The sequence below is a fragment of the Sus scrofa genome, chromosome 6 (genome assembly GCF_054392235.1).
Source record: "Sus scrofa isolate SSC_HxYL_T2T_F1_AM1 chromosome 6, Sscrofa_HxYL_maternal_Yorkshire_Landrace_v2.0, whole genome shotgun sequence".
Taxonomy (NCBI): Eukaryota; Metazoa; Chordata; class Mammalia; order Artiodactyla; family Suidae; genus Sus; species Sus scrofa.
This window is the reverse complement of record NC_139388.1, coordinates 140,097,620-140,113,814: the sequence shown is the minus strand read 5'-3', so window position 1 is coordinate 140,113,814 and position 16,195 is coordinate 140,097,620. Positions and strand designations below refer to the sequence as shown.

At 35.7% G+C, this 16,195-nt stretch overlaps 1 protein-coding gene across 16 annotated transcripts in view; it reads right to left on the bottom strand.

The window, feature by feature from the left end:
- Nucleotides 1–16,195, bottom strand: part of ZZZ3 (zinc finger ZZ-type containing 3) — a 135,836-nt gene that overhangs the window by 84,423 nt on the left and 35,218 nt on the right. For 9 of the 16 annotated variants that reach the window (XR_014807918.1, XR_014807919.1, XM_005653415.4 and 6 more), the window contains exons 2-3: nt 7,003–7,134; nt 4,774–4,927 (exon numbers count right to left, since the gene is read on the bottom strand). The gene's annotated coding sequence lies outside the window, so the exon portion shown is untranslated. The remainder of the gene's footprint in view (nt 1–4,773; nt 4,928–7,002; nt 7,135–16,195) is intronic. The other 7 variants (XM_013996149.3, XM_084964632.1, XM_084964635.1 and 4 more) reach the window with 1 other exon arrangement.

Here is a 16,195-nt window from a genome sequence, read left to right as displayed (position 1 = left end):
GCTAAGAGCAAAACAGAGCAAAGCCAAGCCACCGTAATCTCTAGAAGTAGAGCCATAAATTAGCAAGAGAAAGGAAGTATTCAAAAGAGGATAGAAGAAAAAAGGAAAAAAGCACCCCAGCAAACGAATATTACATTTAAGAAATTGGGAATATACATATAGCCCCATCCTTTCCTTCTTTCAAATGCTGAGTATATGTGTGCCACAGTATTGATGCATGTTGAGATGAGCAGGTTTTCTGCTGTGGATGCTTTGCTGTTTCTATAGTCCAAAAAGAGGGAAATTGAAAAATGCCCTGATTGATCCATTTGGATAAACTGAGTGGTTTAGTGATTATTTTCCAAAAGCTCTCCCAGCAAGCAGAATAAAAGAGCTATTAAGATTTCAAGTCCCCATTCTTCTGCTCCTCCTCTAGATTTCAAAAGATACTTTGCCACTTCACTGCCTTAACTTCAAATGGGGTACAGGATGAACAGAGAAAGAGACCAGTAATGGCTATAAAGCACAACTACAAAGAACACTCTCTCCTCCTCCCTTTTGGCAGCCTTCCCACACCCTCCCTCCCCTATAATCCTCCAAATGCCATTCTACCCTTCTCCCCCCAAATCCAATACCATCGCTCCTTAGCCTCAACCAAAGTATCTAATAGTTGGAAAGATTATGAAGAACTATAGAAGATAGAGCAACATGTTACCACATACAAAAAAAAAGAAACATTAAAAGAAATTATCTTCCTGTTCCTGCCTGCTGACAAAATGAATTAAGTGAAGAAGTATCTTGTAAAATATGTAAGTTGGTTGAATTTAGTTTTGATTCAGAGTATGGCATACTTTTAAATTTTTAAAAATCTTACAAGACTCACAAAATCAGCCCTAGAATTAAAGTATGAAAATTTTTCGTAGAGATTACCATAGCACTCACACGAACAGTAAGAATTTAGAAATGTTTTCAAAGTAAACTTTTACTCTCTGGGCATTCATTAGTCAGACCTGAAGTATAACTTCTCTTTTGCTAAAATCTTGTTATCAAGATTAGTCTTTTTATTCCCAGGTAGTAAATACTGAATGACCCATAAATATCCACTTTTAATTACAAAAAAATTAAAGTTAAACTTCAAATGATATTTCAAAAGAGCACAAAATAAAAAAAAATTTTTTTTAATATATTATAATCAGGAGTTCCCATTGTGGCGCAGCAGAAACAAATCCAACCAGGAACCATGAGGTTGCGGGTTCGATCCCTGGCCTCGCTCAGTGGGTTAAGGATCCAGCGTTGCCATGAGCTGTGGTGTAGATCGCAGACGTGGCTCAGATCTGGCGTTGCTATGGCTGTGGCATAGGCCAGCAGCTGTAGCTCCGATTAGACCCACAACCTGGGAACCTCCATATGCCGCTGCTGCAGCCCTAAAAGACCAAAAAAAAAAGACAATGTTTGTTCCATGTATCCAAATCTGGAGCTTTCAAATTTGAAGATTACAGATTTTTAAATATTAAATACCTATATAAACATGGCAAAGAAAACATAACAGGTTAGTTTTATAAATAAACTTTATTTACAAAATCTAAGGCAAGCATCTTTAATGCAAATTTGATGATATTCATGATTTATGGTTCAAATGTTCACAATAGTAGTATTTTATAAACATACAAACAAAACCTTTTAATAATAATTACTATTGTAATAATTACTTTTTAATAATTACTTTTTAAAATCTGATGCCAATCAAGGGCATACAAACTTCAAATGATTCCAATAACCGGTATTCCTAACTCTTTTCTTTCCACACCAATCCAAATGAGAGCAAAATTTTTGCCCTGTCATTATTAATGAAGTAAACCTATTATTAACAGTAACCAAAACTACTCACAAAGAATGCATCATTACAAAACATCACCTAAAATGAGGGCCTATTTTATTTCTTCACCATTCCAATCATCAAAACACTGATAATCATGAAATATTAAAACTTTTTTCATTTCTTTTGTTTACTAAAAATATTTTTATTCTGTGCAACAACTACAATGAGGAGCTTAGAGTTCTCAAGCTCTAGCTTTTGGGCCATATTTAAAGTGAAACTGTTTTTTGACAAGAACCCTTAGTCGTACACCTCAAACTCTTACAACTCAAAGTGTGGCCTAAGAACTAGCCCCATGGGCATCTACTGGAAGATGGTTAGAAATGCAGAATATGAGGCCCTGCCCTAGACTCGCAGGTCATTAAAACGCCTCTCAGAGTTGGAAAAGAACTGCCTCAGAAGCATTGCATCCAACATTATTCTATTAAAATACATCAAGTTTCAAACTAAATTAGACTCAGGTATAATATATTCTTTAATTATTTATTTGATCCTAATAATAAGAAATTTATATATAAAACCATGATCCTTTGGGCTAAGGAAGTGCCAAACAGAGGACTATAAAAATCTCTTGCCTGAAATTAACATATTACATACACTTGAGGTATTAAATTGGTTAAAATTCTGAAGATGAGAGTTAAATGATATTTTAACGTTCTTCCCTCTGATAATTTCTTTCTTCTACCCTAAAAAAACATATTTTCTGTAGTTATCTCATAAACCAAATGCAAAATTCAGTTACCAAAAAGCAACTAAAAAATATCCCGATTATCTCAACCAAATCTCAACACTGTTTGCCATGCTCTGCAAAGCATTACAGACTAGGGCAGTTGTTTTCCTCATATTAGCTGCGTAACACAAAGTTACTAAAGAAATTCAGTGAAGAGGTTTAGAACACAAAATTATATTCCTGCCAAAAATTAAGTTGCTAAAGTAATAGAAATAAACTCACTTACAAATTAAGTATTTCAGACAATACTTACAAATTAAGTATTTCAGACAATACCCCTGGTAGTTAACTAAATAGTTAACATGGTGAGGGAGTTCGTTGTGGCTCAGTGGTAATGAACCCAACTAGCATCCATGAGGATGCGAGTCAATCCCTGGCCTCGCTCAGTGGGTTAAAGATCTGGCATTGCTGTAAGTTTTAGTGTAGGTCACAGACAAGACTCAGATCCTGCATTGCTGTGGCTGTGGCGTACGCCGGCAGCTGTAGCTCTGATTCCACCCCTAGCCTAGGAACTTCCATATGCTGCACATGTGGCCCTAAACAAACAAAAAGAATAGATAATATGCTGAAAATATTAGCCAGCACCCAACTGGAACTAGAAATTTATCATTCTAGTTTTAGAATTAAGGGAAACTGTTAGTTAACAGATTCATATGGGCAAAACCCAATGGAGCAACCAAAATGAAGTTTTTCCTCTCCTATCCACAAACTAATGAATGTGACATTTTCTACAATAAAGGGAGAGAATATAAGCAATCATTAGAATTCCTCTCTTCCCCACCCTCATAAGCTTTCTTCCTATTGCAGAGCCTATATGGAAGGATAGTCAGCCAAATGTTAGCCTGTCCATTCACAGGAAGCCCCAAATCCTACCTGTAATTCCATATATCTCACCCACTCATTTTCTGTTGAACTACCCTCTCTCAAATATGAATCTACTTTTACCTCAAATCTAATTATGGGAGTCTACACAACTGCATCAAGAACTGGGAGGAAGGAGTTCTCGTCATGGCTCAGCAGTAACAAACCCAATTAATATCCATAAGGACTCAGGTTCAATCCCTGGCCTTGTTCAGTGGGTTAAGCATCTGGTGCTGCCATGAGCTATGGTGTAGGTGAGCAGCAGCTCCAATTGGACCCGTAGCCTGGGAACTTCCATATGCCATGTGTGCGGCCCTAAAAGGACAAAAAAATTAAAAAAAAAAAAAAAAAGTGAGGAAACTAAAATGGTCCACTTAATGAAATTCTATTCCATTTATTACTTTTACTTAAGAAAAAGAAATCTCAAAAAATATTTCAAAGACACTGCCTGCCAGCTTTTGTTCCACTATTAATTCCCAAAGCACCATGGTTTATTTTCGGAACCGAGGGACTGGCAATCCTTCATTAACATCAGTGTTCTAGTGATATTCATTATCATTATATTTAGCTTTATTAAGTGACCAATTTTTAGGAAATTGGTTATGATACCATGTAGACAAGCTAAAGTGAAAGGCAAAAAGAGCAAGAGCAAAGGGGAATTGTTACCAATGATTCTTTTTCTTTTTGTCTAGAACATGAAGAACTGTTTAATAATGGTTTAGGAACTATCCTCGTCATACAATTCTTTTTTTAAGACAAATTTCTTCAGCTGAGCAATTCCACTATTATCTATAAGGTTAAAAGAAGGAGAGTGAAATCCAGGGACCAACCTATGCAACTCAATTGAAGGTTCTTAATACTTAGCCTCTTTGAAGCCTGGGAACTCTATCACATACTGTCTTGTTTAACGGGCTCTCTTCTTTCTTCCCCATTAAAAGAGACAGATATATGATTGAAAGACTGATAGAAAGACACAGATATAGATATATAAAGAGCTGAATGAATATACACTTAAAAAGACAAGTGGGGAGAAAGAGAAGTTTAGGAGTTTCATAATGCTCCTGAATCAAAAATACCTAGGACGTCAAACAGGTATAACACTCTGAAAATTCCGATGCACTTAGGTTGTTTATCCCCTGCTGAGAAAATATTTCATCCCTAACCCATTCCTTATAGCTCCACACTCCTATGAACTGCTAGCCAGACTGCACAATTTTCTACTCAGAGAAGGAAGTAGAGAAAAACAGCAAGCCTCCTCTCTTTAAACATAAGCAAACAAACAAACAAACTATAATTGTCTTTACTACTGCAAAACTAAGTAACTTACCTGTATAACCAAAGATCTATCATTGTGGAAATATTATCTCTTTTCCTTATATCCTGAAGGAGTTGGAGCTATGATCTAGAATAGAGCTTAAGCATCAGGGTTTCAGACTCTCAGCTTCAGCCATGGAGAATACTAGAACTTCCTAAATTCCTTTCTTTGAAATAAAATAATAAAAAAAAAAAGAATTAAAGAAGCAAATTAACTCATGCTAATAGATTTTAGTAACATCGTTGGTAATTCTTGTTAACTTTGTAGCTTCAGAGATACTAAGAAACTGGAAAAGAATTTTTAGAAACCACGACAACAAAAAAACAAAAACCAAAGAGTTTGAAATATACTAAATCCTCACAACAACTATTATTTTGTGTCAACATCTGACTAAGTTCTTTTCTAGAATATAAAACAATATTGTTTGGGGGGGTTGGCCATGTCCACAGCATGTGGAAGTTCCTGGACCAGGAATCAAACCCAAGCAGTGATAATGCTGAACCCTTAACCTCTAGGGCACCAGAACTCACAATGAAATATTGTTTAAGGTGACCCAAAGACTGCCCTCAGTAAGATTTTTCATATAGAATTTATTTATTTATTTATTTTGGTCTTTTTGCCATTTCTTGGGCCACTCTTGTGGCATACGGAGGTTCCCAGGCTAGGGGTCTAATCGGAGCCATAGCCGCCGGCCTACACCAGAGCCACAGCAACATAGGATCCGAGCCGAGTCTTCAACCTACACCACAGCTCATGGCAACGCCAGATCCTTAACCCACTGAGCAAGGCCAGGGATTGAACCCACAACCTCATGGTTCCTAGTCGGATTCATTCCTAGCCACGACGGGAACTCCTTATTTATTTTTTTAATTGTAAAAATTCTATTATGAATATATTCATCAGAACATATTTATAATATAAACATGGAAAGAGCATAACTATTCAACTAGTATACAGTAATGGTTGAATCATATAGAATTTATAATCTTACTCTTATTCTAGAAGCCTTCCCAAATTTTGGTCTTCAAGTATGCAAAACTGGCAACTGAATAACAAAAATAATTTAGGTTATGCACACTAAAGAATCAACCAAGTCTTCTATATCTACATGGTAACTTTTATGGTTATATGGTGCTATAAGACCTTACGAAGAGAAACTTTTTATAAAGGGAAATTTCTGTTATTTTTGGCATATGGATTTTCAACCAAAACAATAAGGATGTTGTGGTTTTTAGTACCCAGTTGGCCAGATATTTTAATTAACCTAATTACAATCCATTTCTTGGATAGCCTGGTTAATTAAAGTTTTACTTTGTAATATGATATCCTTTTCTGAGAATCTGGTTAAATGGGGTATTATGAAGTGCCTATTTGGGAATAAGAAGGAACACAGGAAATAACCTAGTTTTTGATGTAAACACTCACTTTATCAAAAACATAAAACTAGACATTCTAAAAGTGATGTTATTTTTTGGTAAAGGATTGCAGTTTAAAAACTGATGCAATCAACAAACATACAGATACAATTACCAAGCTCTAGAAACTAGATTTACTGCCTAGTAAAAATAGATTACAGTTTTAGTCACCAAGAAGGGAATAAGGCTAACATCTAATATCTATAAATGCAATCTCTCCCTTATATGTCTTGTAAATTCTTTAAAAGCACAAAGTAGGAAAACTGTCTACGTAAAATTATTTATTGCTGCATTTTTTTAAATGTTCTAAATTAACATAAGGAGGGTGCACAATGAAAAATGGCCCTACAAAAAAGTAACCCCTGACATGAAATTTCACTCCTCATATAACTAAGAATCCTTAGAAACTGTCAACTCCTTTGTACCCAACCCTGAAATCCCTTCACAAACATGGTAAAAAACATGACATTTTATGGTGTGGTGGAGGCAGCAATCAATAGAACCAAAGAGGACCCACAATTCTCTAAGTATTCACTGGCATGCCCATTCCAGCACTCTATCTAGTTTCAATCAGTCACATTACTGCCCTATTTTGATAGGGTTTGTTGCAGGGACATCATCTATTATGATATTTGCCAGGCAAAGATATCTGCAACTGCTATTTTCACAGAAGAACTGATGCTTACAACTGAGTCCTACCAGTATTAAGATAAACAGGATAATACGGATGTGTTTCTTAAATGCCAATACACTGAAAAAGAAACTTCAATTACTTCTACTTAACTAAAGCCTGCTTGGCTTTAATTAAGATTATACTTTTTCTTACCTTTTATAAGTGTTTCGCCTAGTATTTGATTCCAAAGCGTCTGTATTTATCTGTCATCACTGTTAATGTCCATGTTACAATGAGACTTCAGGTATTAATTATTTATATGGTTGTACTAGCACAACTTGGTATCTGTGAAGGGAAATCACAATATGGTCACTCTGGATGTGTTACTGTTTACAAATTTGTGGATAAAACTGATATTTCTAAACACACAGTACACTGCATTTTCTAATAAATTTCACAAATAATTCCTTATGTTTAGCTACAAAATATGTGTTATCTTCAACAGATTAGGATGATCTGTTAACACTCTTACAAAAGCTTCAGAGTACCTACATAAAATATTTCAAACGTTAATTCTGAATTAAAATTCTTACAAGTTTTAGAGCTCCTTCGACTCCTTTGCTGACTACCAATGTAGATATATATACCTAATTTTCCAGAAGTCTGTAATTTTTCAGACATTAAGAAAATTACTTTTATGAGTTTTATGATAATACTAGGAAATAAATCTATAAAGCTTAAAAATGCATTTAAAAAGATTATGACTTTCCCCTATATGTGACTTTAAAACATTAGATATCTTTTAAAGTAGTATTTTTTCTCTTAGTTAGATAATCCCTCAGTGACTAAGTCGTCTATATGGTTTTGAATGTAAGTAGAAAACATATGTGACAGGAGTTCCCATAATGGCTCAGCGATAACAAACCCGACTAGTATCCAAGAGGATTGGCCTCTTGGATACTTCAATCTCTGGCCCCACTCAGGGTGTTAAGGATCCAGCATTGCCATGAGCAATGGCGTAGGCTGCAGATGTGTCTCAAATCTAGTGTTGCTGTGGCTGTGGTCTAGGCCGGCAGCTGCAGCTCCAATACAACCCCTAGCCTTAGAACTTCCATATGCTGCAGGTACGGCCCTAAAAAAAAAGAAAAAAGAAAAAAGAAAGAAAAGAAAGCATATGTGACAAAATAAATGAAAAAATGAATCAAGATGTAGCTGTACAAATGTTCCTTAAAAGTAAGCTTCCAAAAAAACATATCCTTGATTATGGATTACAAGTCTGAGAAACACATTGGTGTGCTTATGATGATAACAAAAAGCATTATATAAAATGTTAAATCATTTCTACTCATTTATTAGTAGAAAAAATACACTAAAAAAATCTATATATCAAAAAAAAACTGTAAGTGGCATTTTAAAATGATTCAGCATGGTATACCATTCCAAATTCCTGTATAATAAAGGGTAAAAATCTACACAGAAAATGCAGATAGTCTTACACCTGTTTTATGGATAAAATTCGTTATCAGAGTTGTCAACCAGCCAGATGTTCTCAGTGAAAAGTTTCACTAATAGTACAGTAGAAAACTAATACAATGTCAATTACATCTCAATTTTTTTAATTGGAGAAAAAAGCCAATAGAATAGACAGTGATTAAGAAATACTAATATGTAATATCTATCCTCTAATTATTTGTCTTCAAATGTTAAAAAAAATACATGAATGCCACAGAAAATTAACATAGATCTAAGTATTCCTAAATTTAAAAGTTGACATAAATTCTCTTTGAACAAACAAGGAGTTAAACTAGCCAAAACACTATATTCCCTACAATGCATCCTTTATTTTCATCTACTATACATTTCAAACTATATTGTTTCTATGCTTTCTGGGGCAGATAAACTACATATACTTATAACAAGCTACAACTATTCTAAAATTTAAATTATTTAACCATAGCGGCTTCCAAACCTTTAAAAAACTTAGCTGTTTTGTCTTTTAAAAAACATAATTAGAAAACAAACCAGTTAAAGCCCAATCCTAAAGACTTATTTATTCCTTGCCACAGAGCTTTACTTGTTTTCACATACTAACAAAATTCATTGACTATTCAAGAATTTCAAAAGCAAATCCAAAACCCAATCTCGACTGAAAAGTATTACTTTCCCTACCACGTACAGTCTAACACTAGTACTACTGTGTTAAATAGATTACAGGATCTCAGATTCATGGCACATGTGAAATCACTTCAAAGGACTACAGAAAATTATCACTAGAAAAGATATCAGTTCTACTGACACAGCAAAGCTATATGCCTTACAACTTAGTATAAAAGAAAAACGGTGACATATAAGCTAAAAGCAATCTCAATTACAAGGCAATGAAATATGTCTTTAATTTTATAAGACCTTGGGGGAACACTCAGAACAAATGTCATACCATAGGCTCATATTTGGCACCCTATTCTTCAGTTGTTATAAGTGAAAATACTAAATATGTGCACTACACTATGGTCTTAAAATGATTTCAAAAGAAAATGGAGAGGGACATTCAAAGTTGATTGTAAATAGCATTAATATAATGGTCAGAGACAGAAATACCTTTCCTAGACAATTAAGTTTATCACAGTTATTTATAGAACTGAACCAAATTTTTTACTTGGAACCAAGTATGACCAAGATCATTTTCCTAGCTCCCTAAACTGTTTGGAACCATGAGTCCAATGCTTTGGACACCTCCTACAGATTTCAAAGATAACCCTATTTCAGTCAACAAAAAGGAATTAGAAAGAACATCAGATTTGGTGGGAAGAAGGAGAAATATGGTTTCCCACTAGCATCAACAATAACTCTTTCACATGAGCAAACCACTTTGCACTTCTGCATTTCATCTCTTCATCTATAAAATAAGAGATGTAATACCTGCCTACTACTTCTCAGCGTTACTGTGAAGGTCAGCGAGACTATGCCTTTGAAGTAAAATAGCTTATTGGTTTTCAAACTGCAGCGTTGAGTAAGAAATTTCTGGGACTAACTGCCCAAGAAATTCAGATTCGGCAGTTCAAGACATGCATGAATAAATCTTTTTTTCCTTCTTCTTCTTCTTCTTTTTAGGACTACACCTGTGTGACATAAGGAAGTTCCCAGGCTAGGGGTCGAATCTGAGCTGCAACTAAGGGCCTACTCCACAGCCACAGCAACACAGGATCCGAGCCACACCTACGACCTATGCCAGAACTTGTGGCAATGTGGGTCCTTAACCCACTACCCACTAAGTGAGGCCAGGGATCAATCGACATCCTCACAGAGACTATGTTGGATTCTTAACCTGCTGGGCCACAATGGGAACTCCTAAATCTTTATTTTTAATTAACCACTTTAGGTTATTTCATCGACATGAATGGAGAAAGATGCAGTAGATACACACAATTGAATACTATTCAAACATAGAAAGAATGAAACAATGCCATTTGAACTCTAAAAACATAATAAGTGAAATAAGCCAGTCATAAAACATCACGTATTATATAATTCCATTTACATAAAATGTCCAGAACAGGCAAATTCATAGGCAAAATCTACAAAAGGACATCAGTGGTTACAGTGCCTGGAAGTGGGGAAAGGACGTGGTAGAATGCGAATGCTAATGGGCACAGGTTTCTTTGTAGAGTGATGAAAGTATTCTGCAGGTGATGGTTATACAACTTTGCGAATACTCTAAAAATTACTGTAACTGTACATTTTAAAAAGGTGAGTTTTATTTTATCTAAATTTTCATTTCATTTTTTATAACTCTCCTTTCTTTTTTTTGGCCATACCTGCAACATATGGAAGTTCCTGGGTCAGGGATCAAAACTGCACCTCAGTGGCAACCTGCACCACAGCTGCAGTGATACCAAATCCTCAACCCGCCTCATTACATAGGAACTTCTAACTTTTCCATTAAAGTGTGGTATACATACAGAGAAGTGCACAAATTATAAATGTGCAGCTTGATGAATTATCACAAAGTGTGGAAGTATATATGTAATTTTTTTTCTAAGAGTTCAGGAAGGGTGGCTCAGCAATTTAAGAATCCAGTATTGTCACTGCTGTGGCTCTGTTAACTGCAGTGGCACAGATTTGATACCTGGCCCAGGAACTTCCATACGCCACGAGTGCAATAACAACAACAAAAAAAGAGTTCCAAGGATAATTTTGACAAACGAGGATTAAAAACTACTACCTCTGCCGCAAACATCTTTACCTTCTTTCCTTTGCTAACATTCATCTTGCTGTTCGAGTCACAGATCAGATGCAACCCTCCTACAAGAAGCTATGTGCCCTCAAGGAACCCAGTACATAATTCTTATTACTCTACTGAGCATATGTGGTATTTTCTAAACTCTTTTTTAAAAGCAAAAACTCGGAGTTCCCATCGTGGCGCAGTGGTTAACAAATCCGACTAGGAACCATGAGGTTGCGGGTTCGGTCCCTGCCCTTGCTCAGTGGGTTAACGATCCAGCGTTGCCGTGAGCTGTGGTGTAGGTTGCAGATGCGGCTCAGATCCCCCGCGTTGCTGTGGCTCTGGTGTAGGCCAGTGGCCACAGCTCCGATTCGACCCCTAGCCTGGGAACCTCCATATGCCGTGGGAGTGGCCCAAGAAATAGCAAAAAGACAAAAAAAAAAAAAAAAAAAAATAATAATTAAAAATAAATAAATAAATAAAAGCAAAAACTCTTAAATTAACATGCTGAAGAAACAGAAGTGAAGCTGCTCTAGTTAAAAAGCAAAAGTAAATTCACTGCACAGTAGATTTGCCCACCCTCCCTCAAACTATGCCCCTAGAATTTGAAAATTACTATTTAACATATTCATCTATTCACTTATGTGTTTCATTCATCAAAACTAGCTTATAGCAAGGCCTCTCATTCATTTCCATGGTGCTTGGAAGAAATTCATTAAACATTATTACTAAGACATTATTCAAACTAAGAGTAAATATGAAGGACAAATCCATAAAAGGAAAAAAGTTTGAGAAAAAGTAAACTATCAATGGAGGTGCTGAAACAGAAAAAGACTCGGCATATCAGAGGAATTAAAATAAGGCCAGTGAGACTGGACCTTAAATAGGCAAGGAAGAAAGCATTATAAAATAAGCTTTAAATTGGTACAACCAGGAGTTCCCATCGTGGCTCAGTGGTTAATGAATCTGACTAGGAACCATGAGGTTGTAGATTCCATCCCTGGTCTTGCTCAGCGGGTTAAGGATCCGGTGTTGCTGTGAGCTGTGGTGTACGCCACAGATGCGGCTAGGATCCCATGTTGCTGTGGCTATAGCATAGACTGGCAGCTACAGCTCCAATTAGACCCCTAGCCTTGGAACCTCCATATGCCATGGGCGCAGCCCTAGAAAATACAAAAAACAAAAAAATAAAAAATAAATAAATTGATACAACCATTATGGAAAACAGTATGGAGGTACCTCAGAAAACTAAATAGAGAACTACCATATGACGCAGCAATCCCACTCTTGGGCATATATCCAGACAAAACCTTCCTTGAAAAAGATAGCAGCACTATTCACAATAGCCAAGACATGGAGAAGAACAAAATAATGTCATTTGCAGCAACACAGAAAAGAAACTCATGGACTTGGAGAACAGACTTGTGGTTGCTAAGGGGGAGGGGTGGAATGGACTGGGAATCTGGGTTTAATAGATGCAAACTATTGCATGTAGAGTGGATAAGCAATGAGATATAGCACAGGGAACTATATTTAGTCACTTATGATGGAACATAATGGAGGATAATGTGAGAAAAAGAATGTATATATACGTGTGACTGGGTCACTTCACTGTATAGAAGAAATTGACAGAACACTGTAAACCAACCATAATGGAAAAAATAAAAATAATTTAAGAAGAAAATAAATAAATAAAAAATAAAAATAAGCTTTAAAGCAGACAGGTGCCAGACCATGAAGGACTTTGTAGGCTATGAAAGGAATTTGATATTTGCTACATTTTTATTTAATTTTTAATTTTGATATGTTTATTTAATTTGAATTATTTATTATATCAAAGAACTTTAAAGAAGAGAATGATACAATCTAACATATGTTCTTAAAAAAATCATTCTGGCTGCTGTGTGAATGTGAACTCAAGAGCATAATGGGAAGGGAACAAGAGTACACTAATAAATCTGAATAAAGGGAATAAAGGAATAAATAAAAGTTTAAGCTGGAAAGTGTCAACACCCAACATTGTGACTTGTTTTCATTCATTCAATAAACACTAACTGGGACCAACTGTGGTCCTGGCGCTGTTCTCGGCCCTGGGAACATAGAGGAAAGCACCTGCTTTCACAGAACTTACATTTTGTATAAACAATTCAACAGATAAGACAATGAAAGGTGAGAAATGCCACAAAAAATAAAGCAAGACAAGACAATGAAAAATAAAGAAGTGGTCAGGAAGGAATTCTCTAATGACCTAATGTTTAAAATGGGATCATGTAGGACCTGGTAGGCCATAGTAAGGACTCTGAATTTTATTGAATGAGATGAAAGCCACTGGAGAATTTTAATCAAGATCTGACATTTATTAAAAGGATCATTCAAATTAGATAATTCCCCCATCCATGTCACCCTATTTCTTACATGTCCTTTCTCTATTTTCTAGTTTGTGTATCTTTCAGTATTTTACACATGGGGGACAGAGCAGATAATGCTGGATATTACTCTGAAATAAAGATTTCAACTTGGAGGCAGGAAAAAAAGGATCATTCAGACAGTTGTGTGCAGGACAGATTGTAGACAGCAAAAGAGTAGAAACATGAAGGACAGTTTCAGAAGCTATTGCTGCTACTGGAGAAATATTAGATTATCAGAGAAAGTGGCAAGAAAGTATCCACTTCAACACAAATTTTTGAAAGCAGGCCCAATAGAATTCACTATCATTAATACATCAGATGCGGATGGAGCTTTAAGAGAAAGTCAGAGACTTTAAGAAGTACTCTTCCTCTGTTTGCAGAGTACTCTGCAAAGTTCTATCTTACTCCCTCTTCTGTTACTGTCCCCGCCCCTCTCCCCTTTAACCTTTTTTGGGTGTCAGGGATTGACTGACTCTGAGCATGCCACAGCTGCAGCAACACCAGATCCTTAACCCACTGTGCAGGGCAGGGGATCGAACCCTTGCCACGACAGAGAAAACGCTGGATAAATAACCCACTGTGCCACAGTGGGAACTCCTGTTATTGCATTATCCTTGCACAATAACTTCAATGCTGAGGGCTCCTCAATCTATCATCAGCTTTTTCCTTCAGATCCTCAGTTCTACATATAACTGCCTACTGGACTCTACAAAAACCTCAACTTCTGCTTGTTCAAAACTGAATTTACCATCTTCCCTTCAGCCCCAATACCAAAACCTGGTTCCTCCATCAGAATTACTTATCTAAACGAATGATACTACAGAATTTCCTACCAAAAAACTAAAATCCTAGAGTAATCTTTTTAATTCCCCTTCTTCTATCATCAAACCCACCCAACCAGAGACATATCCAATCATTCATTATATTCTTTTTCTTTTCTTTTTTGGTACACTATGTGCACAAGGATGAGGAAGATCATTTAATTTGCTATGGTATTAAAGTGAATGCTCTAACACTAGCTCAAGAAAAATCTAAGAGAGTCAATCCTTCAGCATAACATTGTACTGTTCCATTTTAGAAATAGAAGATTTCAGGTTACTTCTCAGAACGTGAATCGTCCACAAAGCATAATTTATGGGTCATAATTTCTAATTTCACAATTTATGAAAGCAAATTAATTTAAATAAGAACAAATGAGATTTGGGGGCAGAAAATCTAAAGGCACTAATGTCCAAGGGTATAAAAGAAGAGACAATTTAAGAAATTGACAAAGAATCATCACAGAAATGAGACAAAAATCTGCAAAGAGTAACATAATCAAACTCTATGTTTAGGCTTCTGGGTCCCAAAAACTGTTCTTCAGTGAAGTGAGTAAAATACAAAAAACATACCATTTCCCATAAAGCTAGATTTATTCAGTTTAAAGAATTTCTTTATTCTAAATTTACGTCACTCTTTTTTGGTGTGAAAGGAAGTTTCTGTAAATTTTCTAATGTCATTTATTAACAAAACAAACAATTGGCAACATCACACTGAACCCAAAAATTGAAAAATTATACTAGACTGGTCCGTAAAAATATTTTTTATTTTTTATTAATTAAATATAATAACTTGGAAAGTTCGGTTGTGGATCACAGGTTAAGGATCTGGCATGTCACTGCAGCAGCTCAAGTTGGCTCTTAGCACAGATTCCATCCCTGGCTTGGGAACTTTCACATGCCACAGGGCTAGCTAAATAAATAAATAAGCAAACAGATAAATAACTTGAAACCACTGATGGTATCACTGTAATGATACTGATATTATGACATCATAGACAAAAATAAATATTAAAAAGACAAAACTGGGAGTTCCCTGTGGTCTAGTGATTAGGATTCCATGCTTTCACCACTGCAGCCTGGGTTCAACCCCCAGTCTGAGAACTGAGATCTCTCATCAAGCCACTGCACACTGCAGCCAAAAACAAAGAAGCAAAATTATCAGTCTGTCACTTCTAAATATTATTCAATTCTATTTCATACTAGGGGATCAGGAATACTGAATAAAGTTTTTTTAAAAAGTGAATCCAAGGAGATAAATGGAGTTTAAAAAACCCATTTTGAAGTAATTTTTTTCTATAAGCTACAGACTCATTAACCAGTACAGACCATTTCCCATTTTTTTCCATAAGCTTCAGAGTTATATTCTGATTTTTATGTGATAATTCAGTTAATTCCATTACTTTTCAAAATATATTATTCAGGTAGTACAAGAATGAACTATTAACTTTATTTAAGGAAGTTCCTTGGTGGCCGAGGGATTAAGGATTCGGCATTGTCACTGCTGTGGCACATTGCCATTGCTGTACACAGGTTCGATCCCTGGCTTAGGAACTTCTGCATGCCACAAGCACAGCCAAAGGAAAAAGAAATTCACTTAGGTGGTGTTTATTTTATGGAGTATTATAAAAAAGCATGACTAGCGCATTAAACCAGTGATTTTATTAAATTTTAACTGAGGTTAAGCTGAAAACAGTTTAGACAAAGAAAAGACACATTATATCCAGATATAACAAAAACAATAAAGTTATGAGAAGGATTAAAGTTTGAGAAATGGTATTATTATAACCTACAAACACACAAGTTATCCTCCATAAACCCCTATATCTAACTCCACATAGAACATAAATTTCAAGTTTTTTTGTTTTTTGGGTTTTCTTGTCTTTTTAGGGCCACACTTGCAGCATAAAGAAGTTTCCCGGCTTCAGAGCTGCCACCACTGGCCTACACCTCAGCCA